The sequence below is a fragment of the Ambystoma mexicanum genome, chromosome 11 (assembly GCF_040938575.1).
Source record: "Ambystoma mexicanum isolate Mex_15411 chromosome 11, UKY_AmexF1_1, whole genome shotgun sequence".
NCBI lineage: Eukaryota > Metazoa > Chordata > Amphibia > Caudata > Ambystomatidae > Ambystoma > Ambystoma mexicanum.
In genome coordinates, this window is record NC_090934.1 from 459,834,838 (window position 1) to 459,852,769 (window position 17,932).

Genomic DNA, 17,932 nt, shown 5'->3' on the forward strand with positions numbered 1-17,932 from the left:
TGTGGTTCCTCGTGCAGGACTAAAAAGTATCAATCAATTCTCCTGAGGGCAAGAGTTCACTTGGCAATGAATCACCAATATAATTTTACTGAATGTTTTTTCTTTATCTTCTAAATAGTTAAAGGGACAATCATAGGTTTTTCAGCAGCAAATACATATACTGAGGGAATGGAGTGGCTGGGTCTTTCCCAGGCAAAGCAAAGCACACACACAGAGATATATACATTCTAAGATGGTACCTATATACTTGAGCCTACCCCTGAAGTCAAAGTAAGCACAGCAGAACCCAGGAGCAGCAAACAATCCATACCCTTCCCCAATGACAATATTTTGATGGAAACACACACACAAAGAATCCATTTCCAAGGGAGGGAGAGAGCCCTATAAAACCCAGAGGACACAGCCACTATAGGTTGTGGCAAGCAGCTGGAGAGGTAGGCTGTTGTTTTGAGGAGATAGGCGAGAAGAGACAATTTAAGAAAGACAAGGCTGGAGTGACAGGGAAACCTACAGAGACCTAGAAGTAGAGGGGGAACGACTGCAGATGAGTAAGGGCCTAAAGAGCAGGGGGGGGGGTGAAAGTTTAAGGTGTGGGTAAAGAGCAGGGGGGTGAAAGGTTAAGGTGTCAGTAAGGAAGAGATGGTAACATCAGGTGGTGGATTTGCTATTGAGGAGGGGTTAGGGACCTCAGAGTTAGGGGAGAAGGATGTGGTGACATCAGGTGTTAAAGAGTGTGTCATTGAAGTGGATACATACTAACTAAACCAGGGTGGTATTATGGTGGTGGAGGTGGGTCCACAAATGGTCTGAAGTAGTGGTGATACCAGAAGGTGGTAGGATTAATGAGGGTCAGCTGGTTTCAGAAGGTGAAGATATTCCTTAAAGAGTGGTCATAACCAGGGGGTTGTCCAGGTGGTGCCAGGGACCGTGAACTGAAGGAGGCATTAGCAAGAGGAAGTAACACTGAGTAGGAGGTGAACCAGAGAGTTAAGGCTGGAACCCTATTGATGGTAACATTATAGGATGGGGTAGGTGCTCAGTATGTATTAATATCAGAAGGTTGCGAAGGCATGGTACCACTAGGAAGTGAAGACAGTCCAGATGAAGAGGTGGTAAAAGCAAAAGAATGTGTTATTAAGAAATACGTAGTTGGTGACTATTAGGAAGAAGCAAGTTGGATAAGTATACAGGGATAACTATATTTATGTGAAAGGAAACCACAGGAAAAAAAAAACAGTAGCTTAACCAAACAGCACAGGAAGGAACCAGAGGGCCAGGTGAGCCCTAAGGAGGCATATACAGTGGGAGGGGGAACAGGAGTGGGACAAGGAGAATATATCAGAAGTAGTGAGGAAGTAAGGGCAGAGCAAGAGGAATCCCTTCCAGAAACAGAAAACATGTGATTTCTCTCCATCACTTTCCTGGCATCTCTCCCAGAAGATCCTACACATTTTCTATACAGTTTGAAGGAGTGCAGACCGCTGTCAGTCTTTGGGGTTTGGGTCCATGGAAGATTGCAACTATTCTGACAATATCTGTAACCTGACTTTATCAAGATGGGATGCAAACTCCATCAGCCTGGGGTGGGTGGCCTACCAGGGAGAAATCCAGCGCCAGTCCTACTAAGAGTCGGACGGTGGCAGTTGGCAGTTGCAAGGGACCCAATTTCTGTTCCCTACCCATGTGCTAACTGGTATATGTGCAGTTTCAAATTGCATCACCCCAGGCCTTTGAAACAAAAAGGTAGCTTAGTTTTCCCTTCTCATTTCATAAACTTAATGAAGCCATAAGCGAACACCCATGAGGAGAAGAACCATCAACATTCCTCATAGAAACGTATGAAAGCTCTGGTGGAGAAAGAAACCCGCCTGAGGAAGAGAGACCCAGTTTCCACAGATGCCATCGTATGTAAGTGCAATGCCATCAGTGCTGCGGAAAGGAGATGAGGAGACACAGGAGCTGGAGCTTCTACATGGCAGTCCTCTACACTGCATGCCAGTCAGAGGATGGCCTAGGAGAAGTCCAGGGTGGGGTCTGTGGACCATCAGGTACTTGAAATAGAGTGGTGGCTGCTCCAACAGACAGTACCTACCTCTCATGGAACTGCTTCTAGGTTCCTTGACATGGACATGCGCGTTGTGTGGTTCAGGTCGACATTCCCGCAGCAAAGTGGCCCCATGTAGAGAAAAGGAGTGGGCCTTAATCCACAATTTAAAACATTCTGTAATGCTTATCCCTGTAAAGACAGGGCCATAATGAAAGGGAGAGACGGCCAATCAGAAAGTAGTGAAGGGGTTTATAAAGCTTCAGATAACATGAATGTGTTTCTGTTCAGGTGAGGTCAGAGGTTGGATGGTGTAGTTGATTGTGGAGGTGATTTTTAGGGCAGGTGAGGCATTGGTTAGTGAGTACAGGTGGTACTGTGTTGTCAGTGTGTGTGAAATAGTGCCACATTTCTTTAAGGGAGGAAGTATAGGGAGTGAGATTGTGAATGAAAGGAGGGTATTTAAGTAAAGGTGCATGTGAAGTAGTAGTAGTCGTAGTGTGGAGTGTGAGATATATTGACCCACTCAACAGTATTTCCCCACATCACCAAGCTGCAGTTGCTCAGAAACAGCCAAATGGCTGCGCTGGCTCCTGTGCAGTGCCATGGCTCAAAACTGCATTTTGCAACAACAACAAAAATGGCTGCACCATCCTGCCAAGCACACATCAGGCAGGATGGAACCAGGGGCCACATTGAAGGAGAAAGGACGAAAGTGAAAAAGCAGCGTTGCTTTGCTGAAAAAGCCAAAATCTCAATTGAAAAGAAACCCCTTTTCACCTTTAAAAAAATGCTGCTTTAACACTAATTTCCTCTGTTCCTTAAAGCCACTGTGATTAATAAGCCCTACCAAGCCCAGTGCGTCTCACTGTGTGTCAGCAAAACCAGGCATGATTCTGAATTGACAAGCCCTGTCAAACCAACTCTAAAAGAAAAATCAACCAGGAACTTTACTTTTACTTACACAGGAAACGCGTTTGTTTTCTTTGCAAAAGTATGTAAAGCTCAGCTGTTTAGAGAGAGACTCTAACTAGCTGAGCCATGTCTATTTCAATGTATCCGTGCTGCAGACCAACTCCAGCATTCAAGAGAATAACTATAGCTGCAAGACAGTGTGTGAATCTGCTGGAGATGAAAAGTTGAAGTTAAAAAGGAAGGCCAGCTGCACCACGTGTAAAAAAATGGGCCTTTGCAAAATAAAGAAAAACAAATGCTTGTGTGTTCGAAAGCCAGCCAGTTTTTAGCAATATTAAGGGGTTTGTTACTGATGAGACTATATAAGAAGGGTTATTTTTTGCCACCGGCTTGTTTTAATTCTAAATCTAAGATCATAAAATAAAGGTTAAAACTATAGTAGCTGGAGGTGCAAGTTGAAAAACAGGTTTTCGCCTTGGAGGGGTGGCACCAAAAGGAGTGCTCTCTCTCAGCAGATACTAACAACCACCTGATAATCACGGGGTTGAACAGACTTTCGTCTCTGCTGGTACCCTGACAATGAATCTCCCAGGGAAGGAAGTCTGAAGTGTGAAGGGGCAATAAAACTTCAATCAAGGGATAAACCCCCACCATGCTCTGAAGGAAATGCCAGTTGGTGTCAGTTGAGGGAAAGAAAAAAAATGACCCAGGAACAAAGAACTGCTGTTTGTTCCCAAAGGATATTTCATGAATAAACTTTAAAGACTTTTTATCCCTGCAGCAAGACTTTGAACAATTGTAAAAATGTCACAGTTTAAAAGTGATATGTTTGTGCTTTCTTTTGACACATGGTAGAAGTCACTGACACCTTGGGGACAGAAAGGGCAACGTATTGAGGATAAATAGAGAAGTATCAATGTTGTAAACATACATTTTTGTGCATACATCCCTTGGGATAATTTGCATCTGTGTATATATTTATGGGATTTTATGCCGAATCTTTCATGCTCAAAATTACCAAAATGTATCAGAAGGGCGGAACAAGGTCCCACAGACTGGAGGATTGGACTTATAGCTGCTGCACAAAATGTGTAACCTGTGTATATAATTTGCTAAGAGATTGCAATTGTATAAATTTATGTTTTTGGCAAAATCGGATTTTAAGTAAAGTAATTGTGGGAGTCTTTGGACATTGTAAAACACCCTCATAAATCTGACATCATTCCCTTGGAAATCCAACCAGTTCAGAGCGAGGCGGGGACTAGCACCCCTGTCCAATACAAGTATTTTAGAGGCGTGCTTAGTTAACCCTTCCCAGCCTATACTTTAATGATGTCAATAGGCATTATAAATAAGTGTCCCTGACAAGAATCTAGACAGACACACTCTTCCTGATTTCCTCTGCTGCGTTCCTGTTCCCATCACCTTCAAGATCCAGACTCCAACTACAAGGCAAAGCATTACTGATCCTACTCCAGGGCCCATTGCAAAACGCAAGCAGTACTGATCCTATTGCCAGCAAGGCCACCAGTCTAAAAACCCATTAAATCGCCCATTAACAAGGAGAATGCTGTGGTACCTTTTGCATCCTGATCTAGCCTGACTTGCTGCCACTCACTCATGCTGCTGCAATCCTGATGACCTGTAGCATCCAGTGACCAGAATTACCCGTCCAGTCCTTGTTAGGAAAGATTTCGTTATTGTAGGGAACTTTCCTTCCATGTGGCAACCCCTAAACTTTTTGCTATTGTTTTCAACCTGTTTTCTTGACTTTGCCAGAGAAGTGCAGCCTTCTGCTGTACTCCTCTGGGCTTTCGCTCCTTTCTTACGGGGAAACTGACATGCCCTTAAGACAGTCAGTACCGGGGAACGCTGTTTCCCGTAGTTTCTCTTATCGTGTCGCCATTTTAGTGCAACACGACACAAGAGGGCACTGTAAGCTAAGTTACAGCTCTCTTGGGTCTCTAGCCTTCTACAGACCCTAGACACTCTTATAGGATGGTTTTTGGATCGGTGCAAGTCATTCAGGGACTGGGCTGGTGGCAGCGATCATTTGGTTTATTTTGAGCTCCTTTTGCCGTTCTGAGCACGTTTTTGCCGCGAACACAAAAGGGTGGCCCGGCTACACAAAATGGCCGGACCACGAGGCTCCTTTGTCTCGTCCACTGTCCGTCTTGCTCCCTTTACCTTCCCCCAGGTCAGGCGACCCGGGGCCTTCCTTATTTGGGCATGTAGTTTCCCGCGAAACACGGTTGCTTTCGCGGGCTTCTACATGTCGTTTGAGTGCCCCCAGGATGTGGGCTGGGCTGTCTGGTCCCAATACACATCCTGGGTGCCAGAGAGTCTAGGGTGGTGTGAATGCCTGGGACCACTGTGGTCCGTGATTGGTCCACGTATGGTATGGGTGTTGATGAGCGGATCTCCCATTGGCTCCCCTCCGTTTTGGCGCGAAGGGAACCGTGGATAAGAGGGAGCTGGAAACACCACTACCATGTCGATCTCCTGAGTTCTTACGAACCCAGGGATACAGGAGCCAAGTATCCTGCGAACACGAGGCTGGACCGAGGAATCGCTGGTGACCCCCTGAAGAACTTCTGCTCCTCATTGCTGTCGTCCGGTGAAGCCCTTTCCACCTAAGATCGAACAAGAAGGCCTGTACTGGCGCTTCGACCTATTGGAATAGCAGGACCAGCTATTCCCGGCACCTTCATCAACTCCTGCTGTAAGCCTTCGGAAGTGTCTCTGGGCCATCCAGTTGACTGACCAGCTTACTAAGGAGGCCTGCTCTGTAATCGCCGACAGGTTGGGTGGTATTCTGAGTCCGGGGCATGCTCACACGCTTCGTTTGCTTAGCAGTCCTAAGCTAGAGGTGAGCAGTGCTCGTTTGGCTTGAATACACCCGGCCGTTCCGTTGCCCTGCTGTGGCGACAAAACTGTGCTTGTTTCTTCGATCGGGACGTCTTTTTACTCTGCACGACGACGAGACGTTCCCTGCTCTTCAGAACCTGCCAGAAGCTGTATCTATCGAGGAGAAGCTCGGGCCTGCTTGCTTCGGGGACCGGTGAGTAGATTAACTAGGATCTGGTCGCCCTCCTGCAGTGCCCCTTGCTTTTCCCCGCTGTAAATACAGCACCCCTTGTCCGTACTCGCGCCCTGCTTCTGCCTCACAGTGGAGGCTGCGCTAGAGTCGCGGACCGTGTTCTCCTTCATTAGAGCTCCCTACAGAGCTGTTCAACGTCCTCCGAAGAGCTTCACCTTCTGCCCATTGGCACCGGCGTGTGCAGGTACTTTTGAGCGCTAGGCTCCACTCTTCGTAGGGATTGGACTACCATCCAGTTAGGGGCCTCAGAAGGCGGACATATCACTCGCATTGGTTCGCACTGCCTGTTTTCCTTCCCCTGCAGGTGGATAACATATTTCGTGCTGCTAATGCTGTGAAACTGTGTATTCTGTATATATATTGGGTGGATAGTGTATGTGTTGGTTTAATATCGTTGTATATTGCTGCTTTTACTGTGGTTATTAGTTTCAAGGCCTTATAATAAATGTGTATCTATTTTTGATATAAACAACTGTTTGGAGTAGTTTGTAAGCGCTCTTGCTTTGTGTGCTCATTGCGGGCTTTCAGTCACCCTCACCCCTCTTGAGACCTAGTCTTGACCGCCGCGATCGCTACCTTGATTGGTCTGGCTTGTCCAGAGGTTACCCTGTTCCAAGTAATTAGGTTGGCCTTCTGAACCTCTGCGCCACCAGGACAGAGTTCAGAAATCCGTCTTAACAAATTGGTGTACAGCGGTGGGATACGACTGAAGGTATCCAGTGTTGCGCACGAGCTAAGGCGTTTTCAGGTTATTCCAACCAGGACACGCAGTAAAGTATTGAATATAACGTTAAAAAGGCCATAGTCCTATCAACAGTATGGAAACGAATACTTTGTTAACCTTAAATGCTTCGAAATCTGAAACATTGAAGAAGATGTGTGCGGAGAGAGGGGTTTCCTCTCAAGGCACTAAATTGGAAATGATCCAGAGAATCGTGGCGTGGCAAGAAGCGCAGCTTGACGCTATAACTTCCGAGGACAGTGCAGAAGGTGGTGGGGCTGCTCTCACTGGCAGAACCGACGGTTCTGCCGCTGCACTGATCCATCACGACCACGAGGACAGGGAGGATGTAATGTCTAATGTTTCCTCTGCCAGTGTTGATGGGGAGGCTATGCTTGAATTCAAGAAGCAAGAGCTGCGGTTTAGGCAGCAGGAGCTTGAATTCAGCATAGCCAAACTGAAAATCGACCAGGCAGAAAAACAAAAAGACAGGGATCACCAGTTGGAACTGGCCAAGCTTCAGTTCGCAAATGGGTCCAAGGGTCCTGGACATGGTTCTGGGGCTTCCTCTCATCCACGGTTTCCAAAAGATCTGCTCAGTGTGTATGAGGAACGAAATGACATTATGGACTGGTTGAATGCGTTTGAATATGCATGCGAGGTTCAAGAGGTTGATAATGCGGATAAGATTGCATGGTTACTCAGCAGACTGCCCCATTCTGGTTGCAGTGCCATTATGGAAATGTCGAAGGCTGAGCGCGCTGATTTTGCAATGTTGAAGCAGACTCTCATTTTAAAGTTTGGGAAGACTCCGACCCAATATTTGAAAAGGTTTAGAGAGTATAAGAAAAAGGAAGGTGGTACTTGGGTGTCGTATGTAGCTGAGTCCCTGAAAAACTTGACTGGCTGGGTTGAAGGTTATAAGGTTTCTACCTTCGAAGGCATGATCAATCTGGTCATGCTGGAACACATTTTTGCTTCTTCTTCCCCGGAGCTTAAGCAGCATTTGGCCGATTCAAAGGAGATAGATCCTAAGAAGCTGGCCATTGCAGCAGACTTATGGGTGTCACATCGAGTGTCCCATAAGGACAAAACTCATCCTGGTAAGCAGGAGGAAGGGAAAAAGTCCAAAGATGTGGAGGGTGGGGAATCTGCTAAATCTTCTTCCCATAAGGGCCACAAAAAGAAAAATAAGGGTAAGCCATCCGAGAACTCACAGGGTAGTGGAGGTTCGCCTCCGAAACAGAACTCTGGTTATAATAAGCCTCCCTACGTAAACAGACCCAATGGGGCTTGTTTTTCTTGTGGAGCAACTGACCATGTGAAGGGGGATCCCCGTTGTAAGGTTAGACCTTTGGGGGTCCACTCCGCTAATCTGGCCTTCTCCTCCTACGAGGAAGAAGAGATTACAGGAGCATCCTTCTCCTCAGACTCATTTCCCAGCGGAATAGAGGCTGAGGTAGTTTTAGTGTCCCTGGGTTCCTGGGAGCCTAAAGTCGCAGAGGCGTATGCTAGGATTCCGGATAATACCAAGCACTACTTTAAAGACAGTGTGCTGATCAATGGAGTGGATACTCCAGCTCTTAGGGATAGTGGGTGCAGTCGAACTGTAGTGGATTCTACCTTGGTAGACTCAGAGGAAGTTGCCAGAGCTACTCTGATGCCCACTAAGTTGGCTGACGGCCCCCTCCGTATGTTTCCCGTGATCCCTGTTAATCTAACTTTAAATGGTACAGCAGTTAGGATTCCAGTGAGCATTCAGAGAAACGTCCCGGGAAAGGTCTTGTTGGGCAATGATCTCAGAGCTCTAGGGCTCGTAGGAGACACTGCCGAAAGACCCTACACACGGTCTCAAGCACGGGCAGCATTGGCCAAGTCCAATACGCCGCCCCAGCCGAAGGGGAAACCCAAGGCGAAAGGAGTCAACAAGTCCCGACGGGGGAAAGAGAATATTCCCCCGAACTCGCCTACCACTGCGGTGGAGGGAGTTGGTCAATCGCCCGAGCCTGACGAGGAGGTGGCGATGCCTGAAGTGTTCGACCCCAACGACCATCCTGAACTAAAAGACTTGTTAGTTGAAGGAGGTCCTGATAGGGACGACTTCAGTAAGGGCCAACGTGAGTGCCCATCTCTGGAAGGCCTAAGGAGACAGGCCTGCTCCCAGCTTGAGGGTGAACCTCCTGGGTTGCAAAGGATTTACCAGGAAGGTGGACTCCTTTATAGTGAGCCCACAGAGTCTACAGAAGGAGACCATAGGAGGTTGGTGGTTTCCCTTGCTGTTAGGCCCTTCCTCCTGCAGTTGGCGCATGTCGTTCACCTTGCTGGTCACCTTGGTATGAGGAGGACCAAGCAAAGGTTATCCATGCACTTCTACTGGCCCAAGATGGGGGTGCAAGTAGAAAGTCACTGCAGGAGTTGTGCCTCCTGCCAGTTGTCTGGTAAGGTTGGCGCGACAATCCAAGCTCCGTTGGTACCGCTCCCAGTTGTGGGGGTACCATTTGAAAGGGTAGGGATCGACATGGTTGGTCCCCTTGACCCGCAAACATCCTCAGGCAATAGGTTTATCCTGGTGCTGGTCGACCATGCAACCAGGTATCCTGAGGCCGTCCCATTTACAACTGTAACTGCCAAGCCAGTTGCAGAAGCTTTACTCGGCATGTTTACTAGGGTTGGCTTCCCTAAAGAAGTTGTGTCGGATCATGGCAGCAACTTTATGTCGAAGTATAGGCAGGCTATGTGGAAAGAATGTGGGGTCACCTACAGGTTCTCTTCTGCATACCGCCCCCAGACCGATGGTCTGGGGGGGCGTCTTAACAGGACGTTAAAAAGCATGATTGGGGCTCTGGAGGAGCCTCAGAGAAGAAAATGGGATCTTCTTGTTTCATGCTTACCGTTTGCCTACCGAGAGGTACCACAGGAGGGTGTTGGCTTCAGCCCCTTCGAACTTCTGTTCGGTCATCCCGTACGGGGACCCTTAGCCATTGTCAAGGAGGGATGGGAGATGCCCACTCCCCCGGTTACTACCAATGTAGTTGATTATGTGCTAGGGCTCAGAAAACGGATGGTACTTCTGATGGGCTTGGCCAGTGATAAATTGAAGGCAGGGCAAGCGCTGGTGAAACATTGGTACGACCAGAAAGCTTCCCTCATCAACTTTACACTTGGTCAGCAAGTCCTGATCATGAATCTCATAAGGCCTCGAGCTTTACAGGACAAATGGTCAGGCCCTTGCCCAGTGGTGGAGCCCCTGGGTGAGGTTAGCTATTCAGTGGACCTTGGAAGGCCTGGACAGGCTCTAAAAGTGTTTCACGTGAATAGGCTGAAGGCTTTCGGCCCAAGCGTCGAAATCGCAGCACTGCTACTGGCTTCAGACGTTGTGGGAGAGGAGTCTGAACCTCTCCCCGACCTGTTCCCAAGCAGTCCTTCAGTTAGCTCTTCTGAGGGTGTCCCAGTGGCCCCTCACCAAAATGGACAAGGCTCAGTGGTTTACCTTGGACATGAAGTAGGTGGAGGGAGGAGACAGCCTCTATCCAGTAAGGTACCAGCGGTACAAGACTGGCCTACCCCCACTACGCAAACCCAAGTGAGAGCCTTCTTAGGACTCACGGGTTATTACCGCAATTTTGTGGCAGACTATGGCACCATAGCTGCTCCTCTGACTGCCCTCACAACTCCGAAGAAACCCAAGAAGGTAACTTGGACTGACGAGTGTGAGAAGGCCTTCAATGGCTTGAAAGACTCCTTGTGCCAGGCCCCTGTGCTCAGGGCCCCTGATTATCAAAGACCTTTTATCGTGCAGACGGATGCCTCTGACACTGGGATAGGAGCTGTACTATCACAAGTAGATGAGAAGGGTAAGGAACACCCTATCGGTTTTATTAGTCGCCAGCTTAAGGACAGAGAGCTCAGATGGTCCACGGTAGAGAAAGAATGTTTCTCTGTTGTGTGGGCCCTAAGGAAGCTGCGGCCCTACCTCTATGGGACCCACTTCACTGTGCAGACTGACCATAAGCCGTTAAAGTGGCTAATGAACATGAAGGGGGAGAATCCAAAGTTGCTTAGGTGGTCCATAAGTCTACAAGGCTTCGACTTCACTATTGAGCATAGGCCAGGTGTCCAACATAGCAATGCTGATGGGTTGTCCAGAATGTTTTACCGACCTGAACAAGAGACTCATCCAGGGGTGGATTAGTTCCCCCTGTCCATAGTCTGGGAGGGGCGAGTGTTAGGAAAGATTTCGTTATTGTAGGGAACTTTCCTTCCATGTGGCAACCCCTAAACTTTTTGCTATTGTTTTCAACCTGTTTTCTTGACTTTGCCAGAGAAGTGCAGCCTTCTGCTGTACTCCTCTGGGCTTTCGCTCCTTTCTTACGGGGAAACTGACATGCCCTTAAGACAGTCAGTACCGGGGAACGCTGTTTCCCGTAGTTTCTCTTATCGTGTCGCCATTTTAGTGCAACACGACACAAGAGGGCACTGTAAGCTAAGTTACAGCTCTCTTGGGTCTCTAGCCTTCTACAGACCCTAGACACTCTTATAGGATGGTTTTTGGATCGGTGCAAGTCATTCAGGGACTGGGCTGGTGGCAGCGATCATTTGGTTTATTTTGAGCTCCTTTTGCCGTTCTGAGCACGTTTTTGCCGCGAACACAAAAGGGTGGCCCGGCTACACAAAATGGCCGGACCACGAGGCTCCTTTGTCTCGTCCACTGTCCGTCTTGCTCCCTTTACCTTCCCCCAGGTCAGGCGACCCGGGGCCTTCCTTATTTGGGCATGTAGTTTCCCGCGAAACACGGTTGCTTTCGCGGGCTTCTACATGTCGTTTGAGTGCCCCCAGGATGTGGGCTGGGCTGTCTGGTCCCAATACACATCCTGGGTGCCAGAGAGTCTAGGGTGGTGTGAATGCCTGGGACCACTGTGGTCCGTGATTGGTCCACGTATGGTATGGGTGTTGATGAGCGGATCTCCCATTGGCTCCCCTCCGTTTTGGCGCGAAGGGAACCGTGGATAAGAGGGAGCTGGAAACACCACTACCATGTCGATCTCCTGAGTTCTTACGAACCCAGGGATACAGGAGCCAAGTATCCTGCGAACACGAGGCTGGACCGAGGAATCGCTGGTGACCCCCTGAAGAACTTCTGCTCCTCATTGCTGTCGTCCGGTGAAGCCCTTTCCACCTAAGATCGAACAAGAAGGCCTGTACTGGCGCTTCGACCTATTGGAATAGCAGGACCAGCTATTCCCGGCACCTTCATCAACTCCTGCTGTAAGCCTTCGGAAGTGTCTCTGGGCCATCCAGTTGACTGACCAGCTTACTAAGGAGGCCTGCTCTGTAATCGCCGACAGGTTGGGTGGTATTCTGAGTCCGGGGCATGCTCACACGCTTCGTTTGCTTAGCAGTCCTAAGCTAGAGGTGAGCAGTGCTCGTTTGGCTTGAATACACCCGGCCGTTCCGTTGCCCTGCTGTGGCGACAAAACTGTGCTTGTTTCTTCGATCGGGACGTCTTTTTACTCTGCACGACGACGAGACGTTCCCTGCTCTTCAGAACCTGCCAGAAGCTGTATCTATCGAGGAGAAGCTCGGGCCTGCTTGCTTCGGGGACCGGTGAGTAGATTAACTAGGATCTGGTCGCCCTCCTGCAGTGCCCCTTGCTTTTCCCCGCTGTAAATACAGCACCCCTTGTCCGTACTCGCGCCCTGCTTCTGCCTCACAGTGGAGGCTGCGCTAGAGTCGCGGACCGTGTTCTCCTTCATTAGAGCTCCCTACAGAGCTGTTCAACGTCCTCCGAAGAGCTTCACCTTCTGCCCATTGGCACCGGCGTGTGCAGGTACTTTTGAGCGCTAGGCTCCACTCTTCGTAGGGATTGGACTACCATCCAGTTAGGGGCCTCAGAAGGCGGACATATCACTCGCATTGGTTCGCACTGCCTGTTTTCCTTCCCCTGCAGGTGGATAACATATTTCGTGCTGCTAATGCTGTGAAACTGTGTATTCTGTATATATATTGGGTGGATAGTGTATGTGTTGGTTTAATATCGTTGTATATTGCTGCTTTTACTGTGGTTATTAGTTTCAAGGCCTTATAATAAATGTGTATCTATTTTTGATATAAACAACTGTTTGGAGTAGTTTGTAAGCGCTCTTGCTTTGTGTGCTCATTGCGGGCTTTCAGTCACCCTCACCCCTCTTGAGACCTAGTCTTGACCGCCGCGATCGCTACCTTGATTGGTCTGGCTTGTCCAGAGGTTACCCTGTTCCAAGTAATTAGGTTGGCCTTCTGAACCTCTGCGCCACCAGGACAGAGTTCAGAAATCCGTCTTAACAGTCCTTGCCAGCCGGTGACCAGAACTGCACAGCTGTTTCCCAGGTGCACTGCTGTGTGGTGACCCGACCCGGTTGACTGTCCAAAAAGCCCAAAACTAAAAAGGGGACTGTATCTCATCACCCCCAAGAAACCCATAGTAAAGGTTGTCTTGCCTTGCCCTTATCCCACTCTCTAAGTCATCCCATCCTTATCATGATTACTTGTCCAACTGTCAGACTTGTCTGGGTGTTTTGTCATTAATCTCCAAGCATTAGCGCAACTTTTCTTTGCATTTCTGTCTTGCATATATCACATGTCATTAGCGATATTTTGAGTAAATAAAGTAATTTTCCTTAAAGAAGAGGGGTACACTGCGTGAAGGGTTACAACTGCAGTTTGCGGGTGGCATTCCTCTTTTCTTAGCTATTAAATCTAGTTTACAGTAAAACTGTTCTTCTCACAAACCGATTTCCTTTCCAGTTTCAACCTTCATTTTACTCAAAGTGTGCCTCCTTGTATGTTGCATAACTCTTTCCATTTACCAGCTAGAGACTTACTTTCAATTCCATTATTTACCTGTGATATCTAACTATCCCCGAACATAAAAAGCACACTCCAAATTAGTGTATTTCACCCGTTTTTACTAAAAACCGTTGAGGTAATTTTAGGCGGGAATTGCAAAAGTGTACATTTTAAACGTGTTATTTGATTGCAAACTGTTTTAACCTTTCCACTCATTTCTGAACTGTATGATTTTGGTAATCCATTCTTTGTGATTGCTAATATCTTTCCATTGTTTCTTTAGTACGGAATTGTATTTGCTTCAAGGGTTTAACACACATTCATTATTGATTTATCCATTTCCGAGTGTCATTTCAAAACATTGCAAGGGGTTTAAAATATGTTTTTCTCTCTTATTTGGGGAGGGAAGGTCAGATTTAGATTCTGTTTTCAGTTTCTTATTCCTGAGTAGCTGGTATTTGTGGGATGAGGGAACATTGCAGGGGGAAATTCTAACTTGGGTGCTAGCTGTCCCAAACCAAAAAGTGTTCCTATTCTGTTTCTGATGTGCTGTGTATATGTTCCCCTCGCAAGTTAACCCAGTGCCCTGCTCACATTCTCATTGTAACTATCACCCCATTGGTGATTTCTGACCCACAGTAAAAGTGTGTGATTTCTTTTGAATTTTAAATAAATAAATAAATGTTGCATTTGACCAACCAGCCTGGTTCATGGTCCATGGTGACCCTGGGTATTTGAAAAAGGAGTGTGGTATAAGTGGTGTATCATCCCAAAATTGAATCCACATAAATAAGGAGAAAAGCACCTCCGTTAGGCGCTACATCCTAGACCGAGACCAAGGTGTGCATTTCGCCTGATTGAAATCCTTAACAAGAGAAGGGAATAAGGTGAGGAGGAGGGAGTAGTAGTTTGGGGATGGGAGTAGAAGTGTAGAGGAGGGAATAGCAGTGTGGAGGAGTGAATAGTCATGGGAAGGAGGGAGTAACAGTATCAGGAATAAAGTAGTATCATCAAAGTATTTAGGCGAGGCTTAGAAGGATGTGTAAAATATGAGTACTTCCCAATTTTTGTTCTCGAGGGACCAGTTTTAAGATGGGAAGATATGAATAGCACAATATATAAGAGGAAAACGGTTACCCCTCCCTTTCACAATAACACAATTTAGAATTGCACATAGTCTTAGCTAGATACTTAATAATGTTTAATGCTTAATGCATTGACAACAGAGCATTTCTCATTATCAAAAATATGTATTTATTCTTAAATCTTAAGCAAAATGTAACATACAATATTCCTATATAAATATAGAAGACATATTTAGACAAATGTTCAACAAATATCAACATTAAAAAGTGTTGGTTCTGTAGTAATATATATAGCGCTTTATAATATTTATAGCGCTTTAGAGTATATAGTGCTTCACTAAATGTGATGGCAACATTTTTGTTGCCAGCAATAATGTGGCACACACATATAGTTATTTTATGTTGCCAGTATAAGATGTGAATATGTTGCTGGTGGCATGCAAGGTATAGAATTCATATCTTATTCAACACCTTGTGTTTCAGCCCTTCTGGGTGGACACGCCTTTCACAAGCATTCCCACGTGGTTCTGTATTGGGCCTTCATCAGGACAAGAGATTATTTACTGGATTAGATAATAAATCTGGTGAACCCCCTTTTCTTTGCACCAAACAGCTATAAAACAAAAGACATAAGACTCCTTAAAACTAAGCTCAGAAATTCTTAGGAGATTTACTATGTCTATGATGTGTGCAACCTACTGACATCAATCTTGTTGGGAAGTGTGCAGGGCAGACTTCTGATTTAATTTCTTCTGCATTTCATACAGGGTGCCACTATATGGGACAAACAGGAGCCACTTATTATAATGCATACTAATTTAGCTTCTGAAAAAGTCATGTTCTACTGACCTTGAAGTGGAAATCTCTTTTATGTACCACATGTTAGTTCCTCCATGACCTTAAATTTCCCTCATTCGTTATGTGCTTTCTTGCAATTTCTGCAAAGCTTGAGAATCTTTTAGTATGGCTCTGAGGAGAAAAAACAGAAAAGGCTGTCCTTACTTGCAAATACTATTATGGTATGGTATGGTAATGTTTATTTGTAAAGCATCTATACACAATGCAAGTCTTTAAAGGCACTCACGGAGGGAACAAGGGGAAAACAGCAGTCATTCAGAGGCCTTGAATTTGTGAACTATAGAGGTCTGCACAGGCAGAGTACGTGCATATCATACAATTAACAGTGTAGATAACAGCAAATAGGTCTGATGACAATTCTGCAGTTTTTCCAAGTGTACTGAGGCGCAACCATGTCATGAGGAGAGACAGGGAAGATATATAGGCCCTCATTACAAGTCAGGCGTTAAGGGGTTAATGGCGCCGTAAAGAGCGTCGGCGCCGTTAAACCCTTAACGCCTGATTCACACTTTAATGCCTGCTTTTTGCAGGCGTTAAAGTCCATGGCGCTAAGCGACCTTGGTGCTAATTACGGCACCGTAAATTACGGTGCCATAATTAACGCCTTCCCCATCCCCATTATGCCCTATGGGGCAAAAATGGGAATGGGGAAGGGCAAATGGTGAATGGGGAATTACCGTCCCACTCACCTTGGAATGGGGCAGTAATTCCACCATCCACCATGGCGGAATCCGGCATGGACCATGGTGCTAATAGCACCATGGTCCACCGCCTGACTTGTAATGAGGGCCATAGACTATCTTCAAGGCATGGTACATTCAGATCGTGCAAGTGAACAGCTGGTACAGGAGAGGGGAGGGGGGAGAAGTGCAGGGGGGAGTCCAAGTGTGCCTAGTCAGAAACTGGGTTAAGTGCTGAGAGATGCCACTCTCATGGGTCATTGACCAAGTGCAGTAGCAATGACACAAGTGCAGGCCTGGAGGCAACTGTGATAGTACTGGCAAGGGTGCAAAGGACCGGTGAGACTCTGAGGTACACCCAGCGGCCAGTCAGCAAGATGTGTGGAAAAGGAGAGAGAGAGGGATAGAGCGGAGAGAGAGGTTAGCAGGGATAGATTATGTTCTTTAAATACATGTAGGTACATGTGTTGTTATGACATTGTCCCCAATTGTCTCAAGACCGTTTCATATTAGATTGATAGAGAAAGTTCAGCATGGTGAAATACTCTCCTCACTCACCATTTATGTGATATCCTTTATATGCATTCAAATCCCCTTGTTGGTAGACCATCATTTCCACTGATTTTAGGGCGATGCAGTATATATTGTCTGCATAATTCCACAGACTTGTATTTATTTGTTTGGGCTACCAGAGATGCCCAACATTATAAGCAAAGGCCTAGATTGTGTACCCATTATCTCGATTACTGTTCTTCTGGATACGTGTCCTCATTTAAACGTGTTCACTATCAAGGATTATGCTGTTAGTAAAGACAATAGACATAATCCACTTACCCGTGTCCTCCACTTTCAAATGTGTTTGTTTCGTCAGCTTCAGCACTAGTGAAAAAGTGCATGACACAAAGGTACGCTCCGGAGAGGAAGTATATGGAGTGAATGTGAAGTGAAATTGTGAATGAAAGGAGGGTATTTAAGTAAAGGTTGGTATGAAGTAGTAGTAGTAGTAGTGTGGTGAAAGAGTAAGGTGAGGAGGAGGGAGCAGTAGTGTTGGGGTGGGGGTAGAAGTGTGGAGGAGGGCATGGCAGTGTGGATGAGTGAGTAGTTGTGGGAAGGAGGGAGAAATAGTATCAGGAAGAAAGTAGCAACATCAAAGTATTGTGAAGTAAGAGTAGCAAGAGGAAAACAACAGGACATTAGAAGGAGAGAAGTGCAAGGGCATGGCAAAGAAGATACCAAACCAAAGTGTCTTTAAGGCACAATCCAATATCTCCTATTAGACATCTAACCTCTGGATTGATTAGGGATAGTCTAGGAAGTCCGTGAGGTAGTTGCTATAGAGAAGGTCTTAATTTCTATTTCTAGTCAGAACTTAAACAGCATTGTCAAACCGTGGTTTATACTAACCTGGAGAGTAGGGATGCCTGTGTTAGGTAGGACTGAGAGGGGGTGGCTGAAGGGCTCTAGAAGTTGAAATAAAAACCATTGGACTGTCTTTTAGACGTTAAGTATTTGTTTTGACATCTGTGATACTGGTAACAGCTACAGAGAGGCCTTGGGAACCCTGTCACCTACAATGACTAAAGTTCTATCCAGACAGAGAGAACTGCCTCTCTGAACTTTTAAAGGAGAGTTCCGGGACTTTTTTTTTATTGTCCCTACGGGTCGGCCATGTGTTTGTAAGCATAAATCGGTAGATCGTAGGAA

The 17,932-nt window shown here is 46.6% G+C and overlaps 1 long non-coding RNA gene across 1 annotated transcript in view; it reads right to left on the reverse strand.

Annotated features, from left to right (window-relative positions):
* Positions 1-17,932, reverse strand: part of LOC138503513 (uncharacterized) — a 266,305-nt gene that overhangs the window by 75,633 nt on the left and 172,740 nt on the right. The window contains exon 3 of the long non-coding RNA XR_011279652.1: positions 15,540-15,659. This is a non-coding gene — a long non-coding RNA (uncharacterized lncRNA). The remainder of the gene's footprint in view (positions 1-15,539; positions 15,660-17,932) is intronic.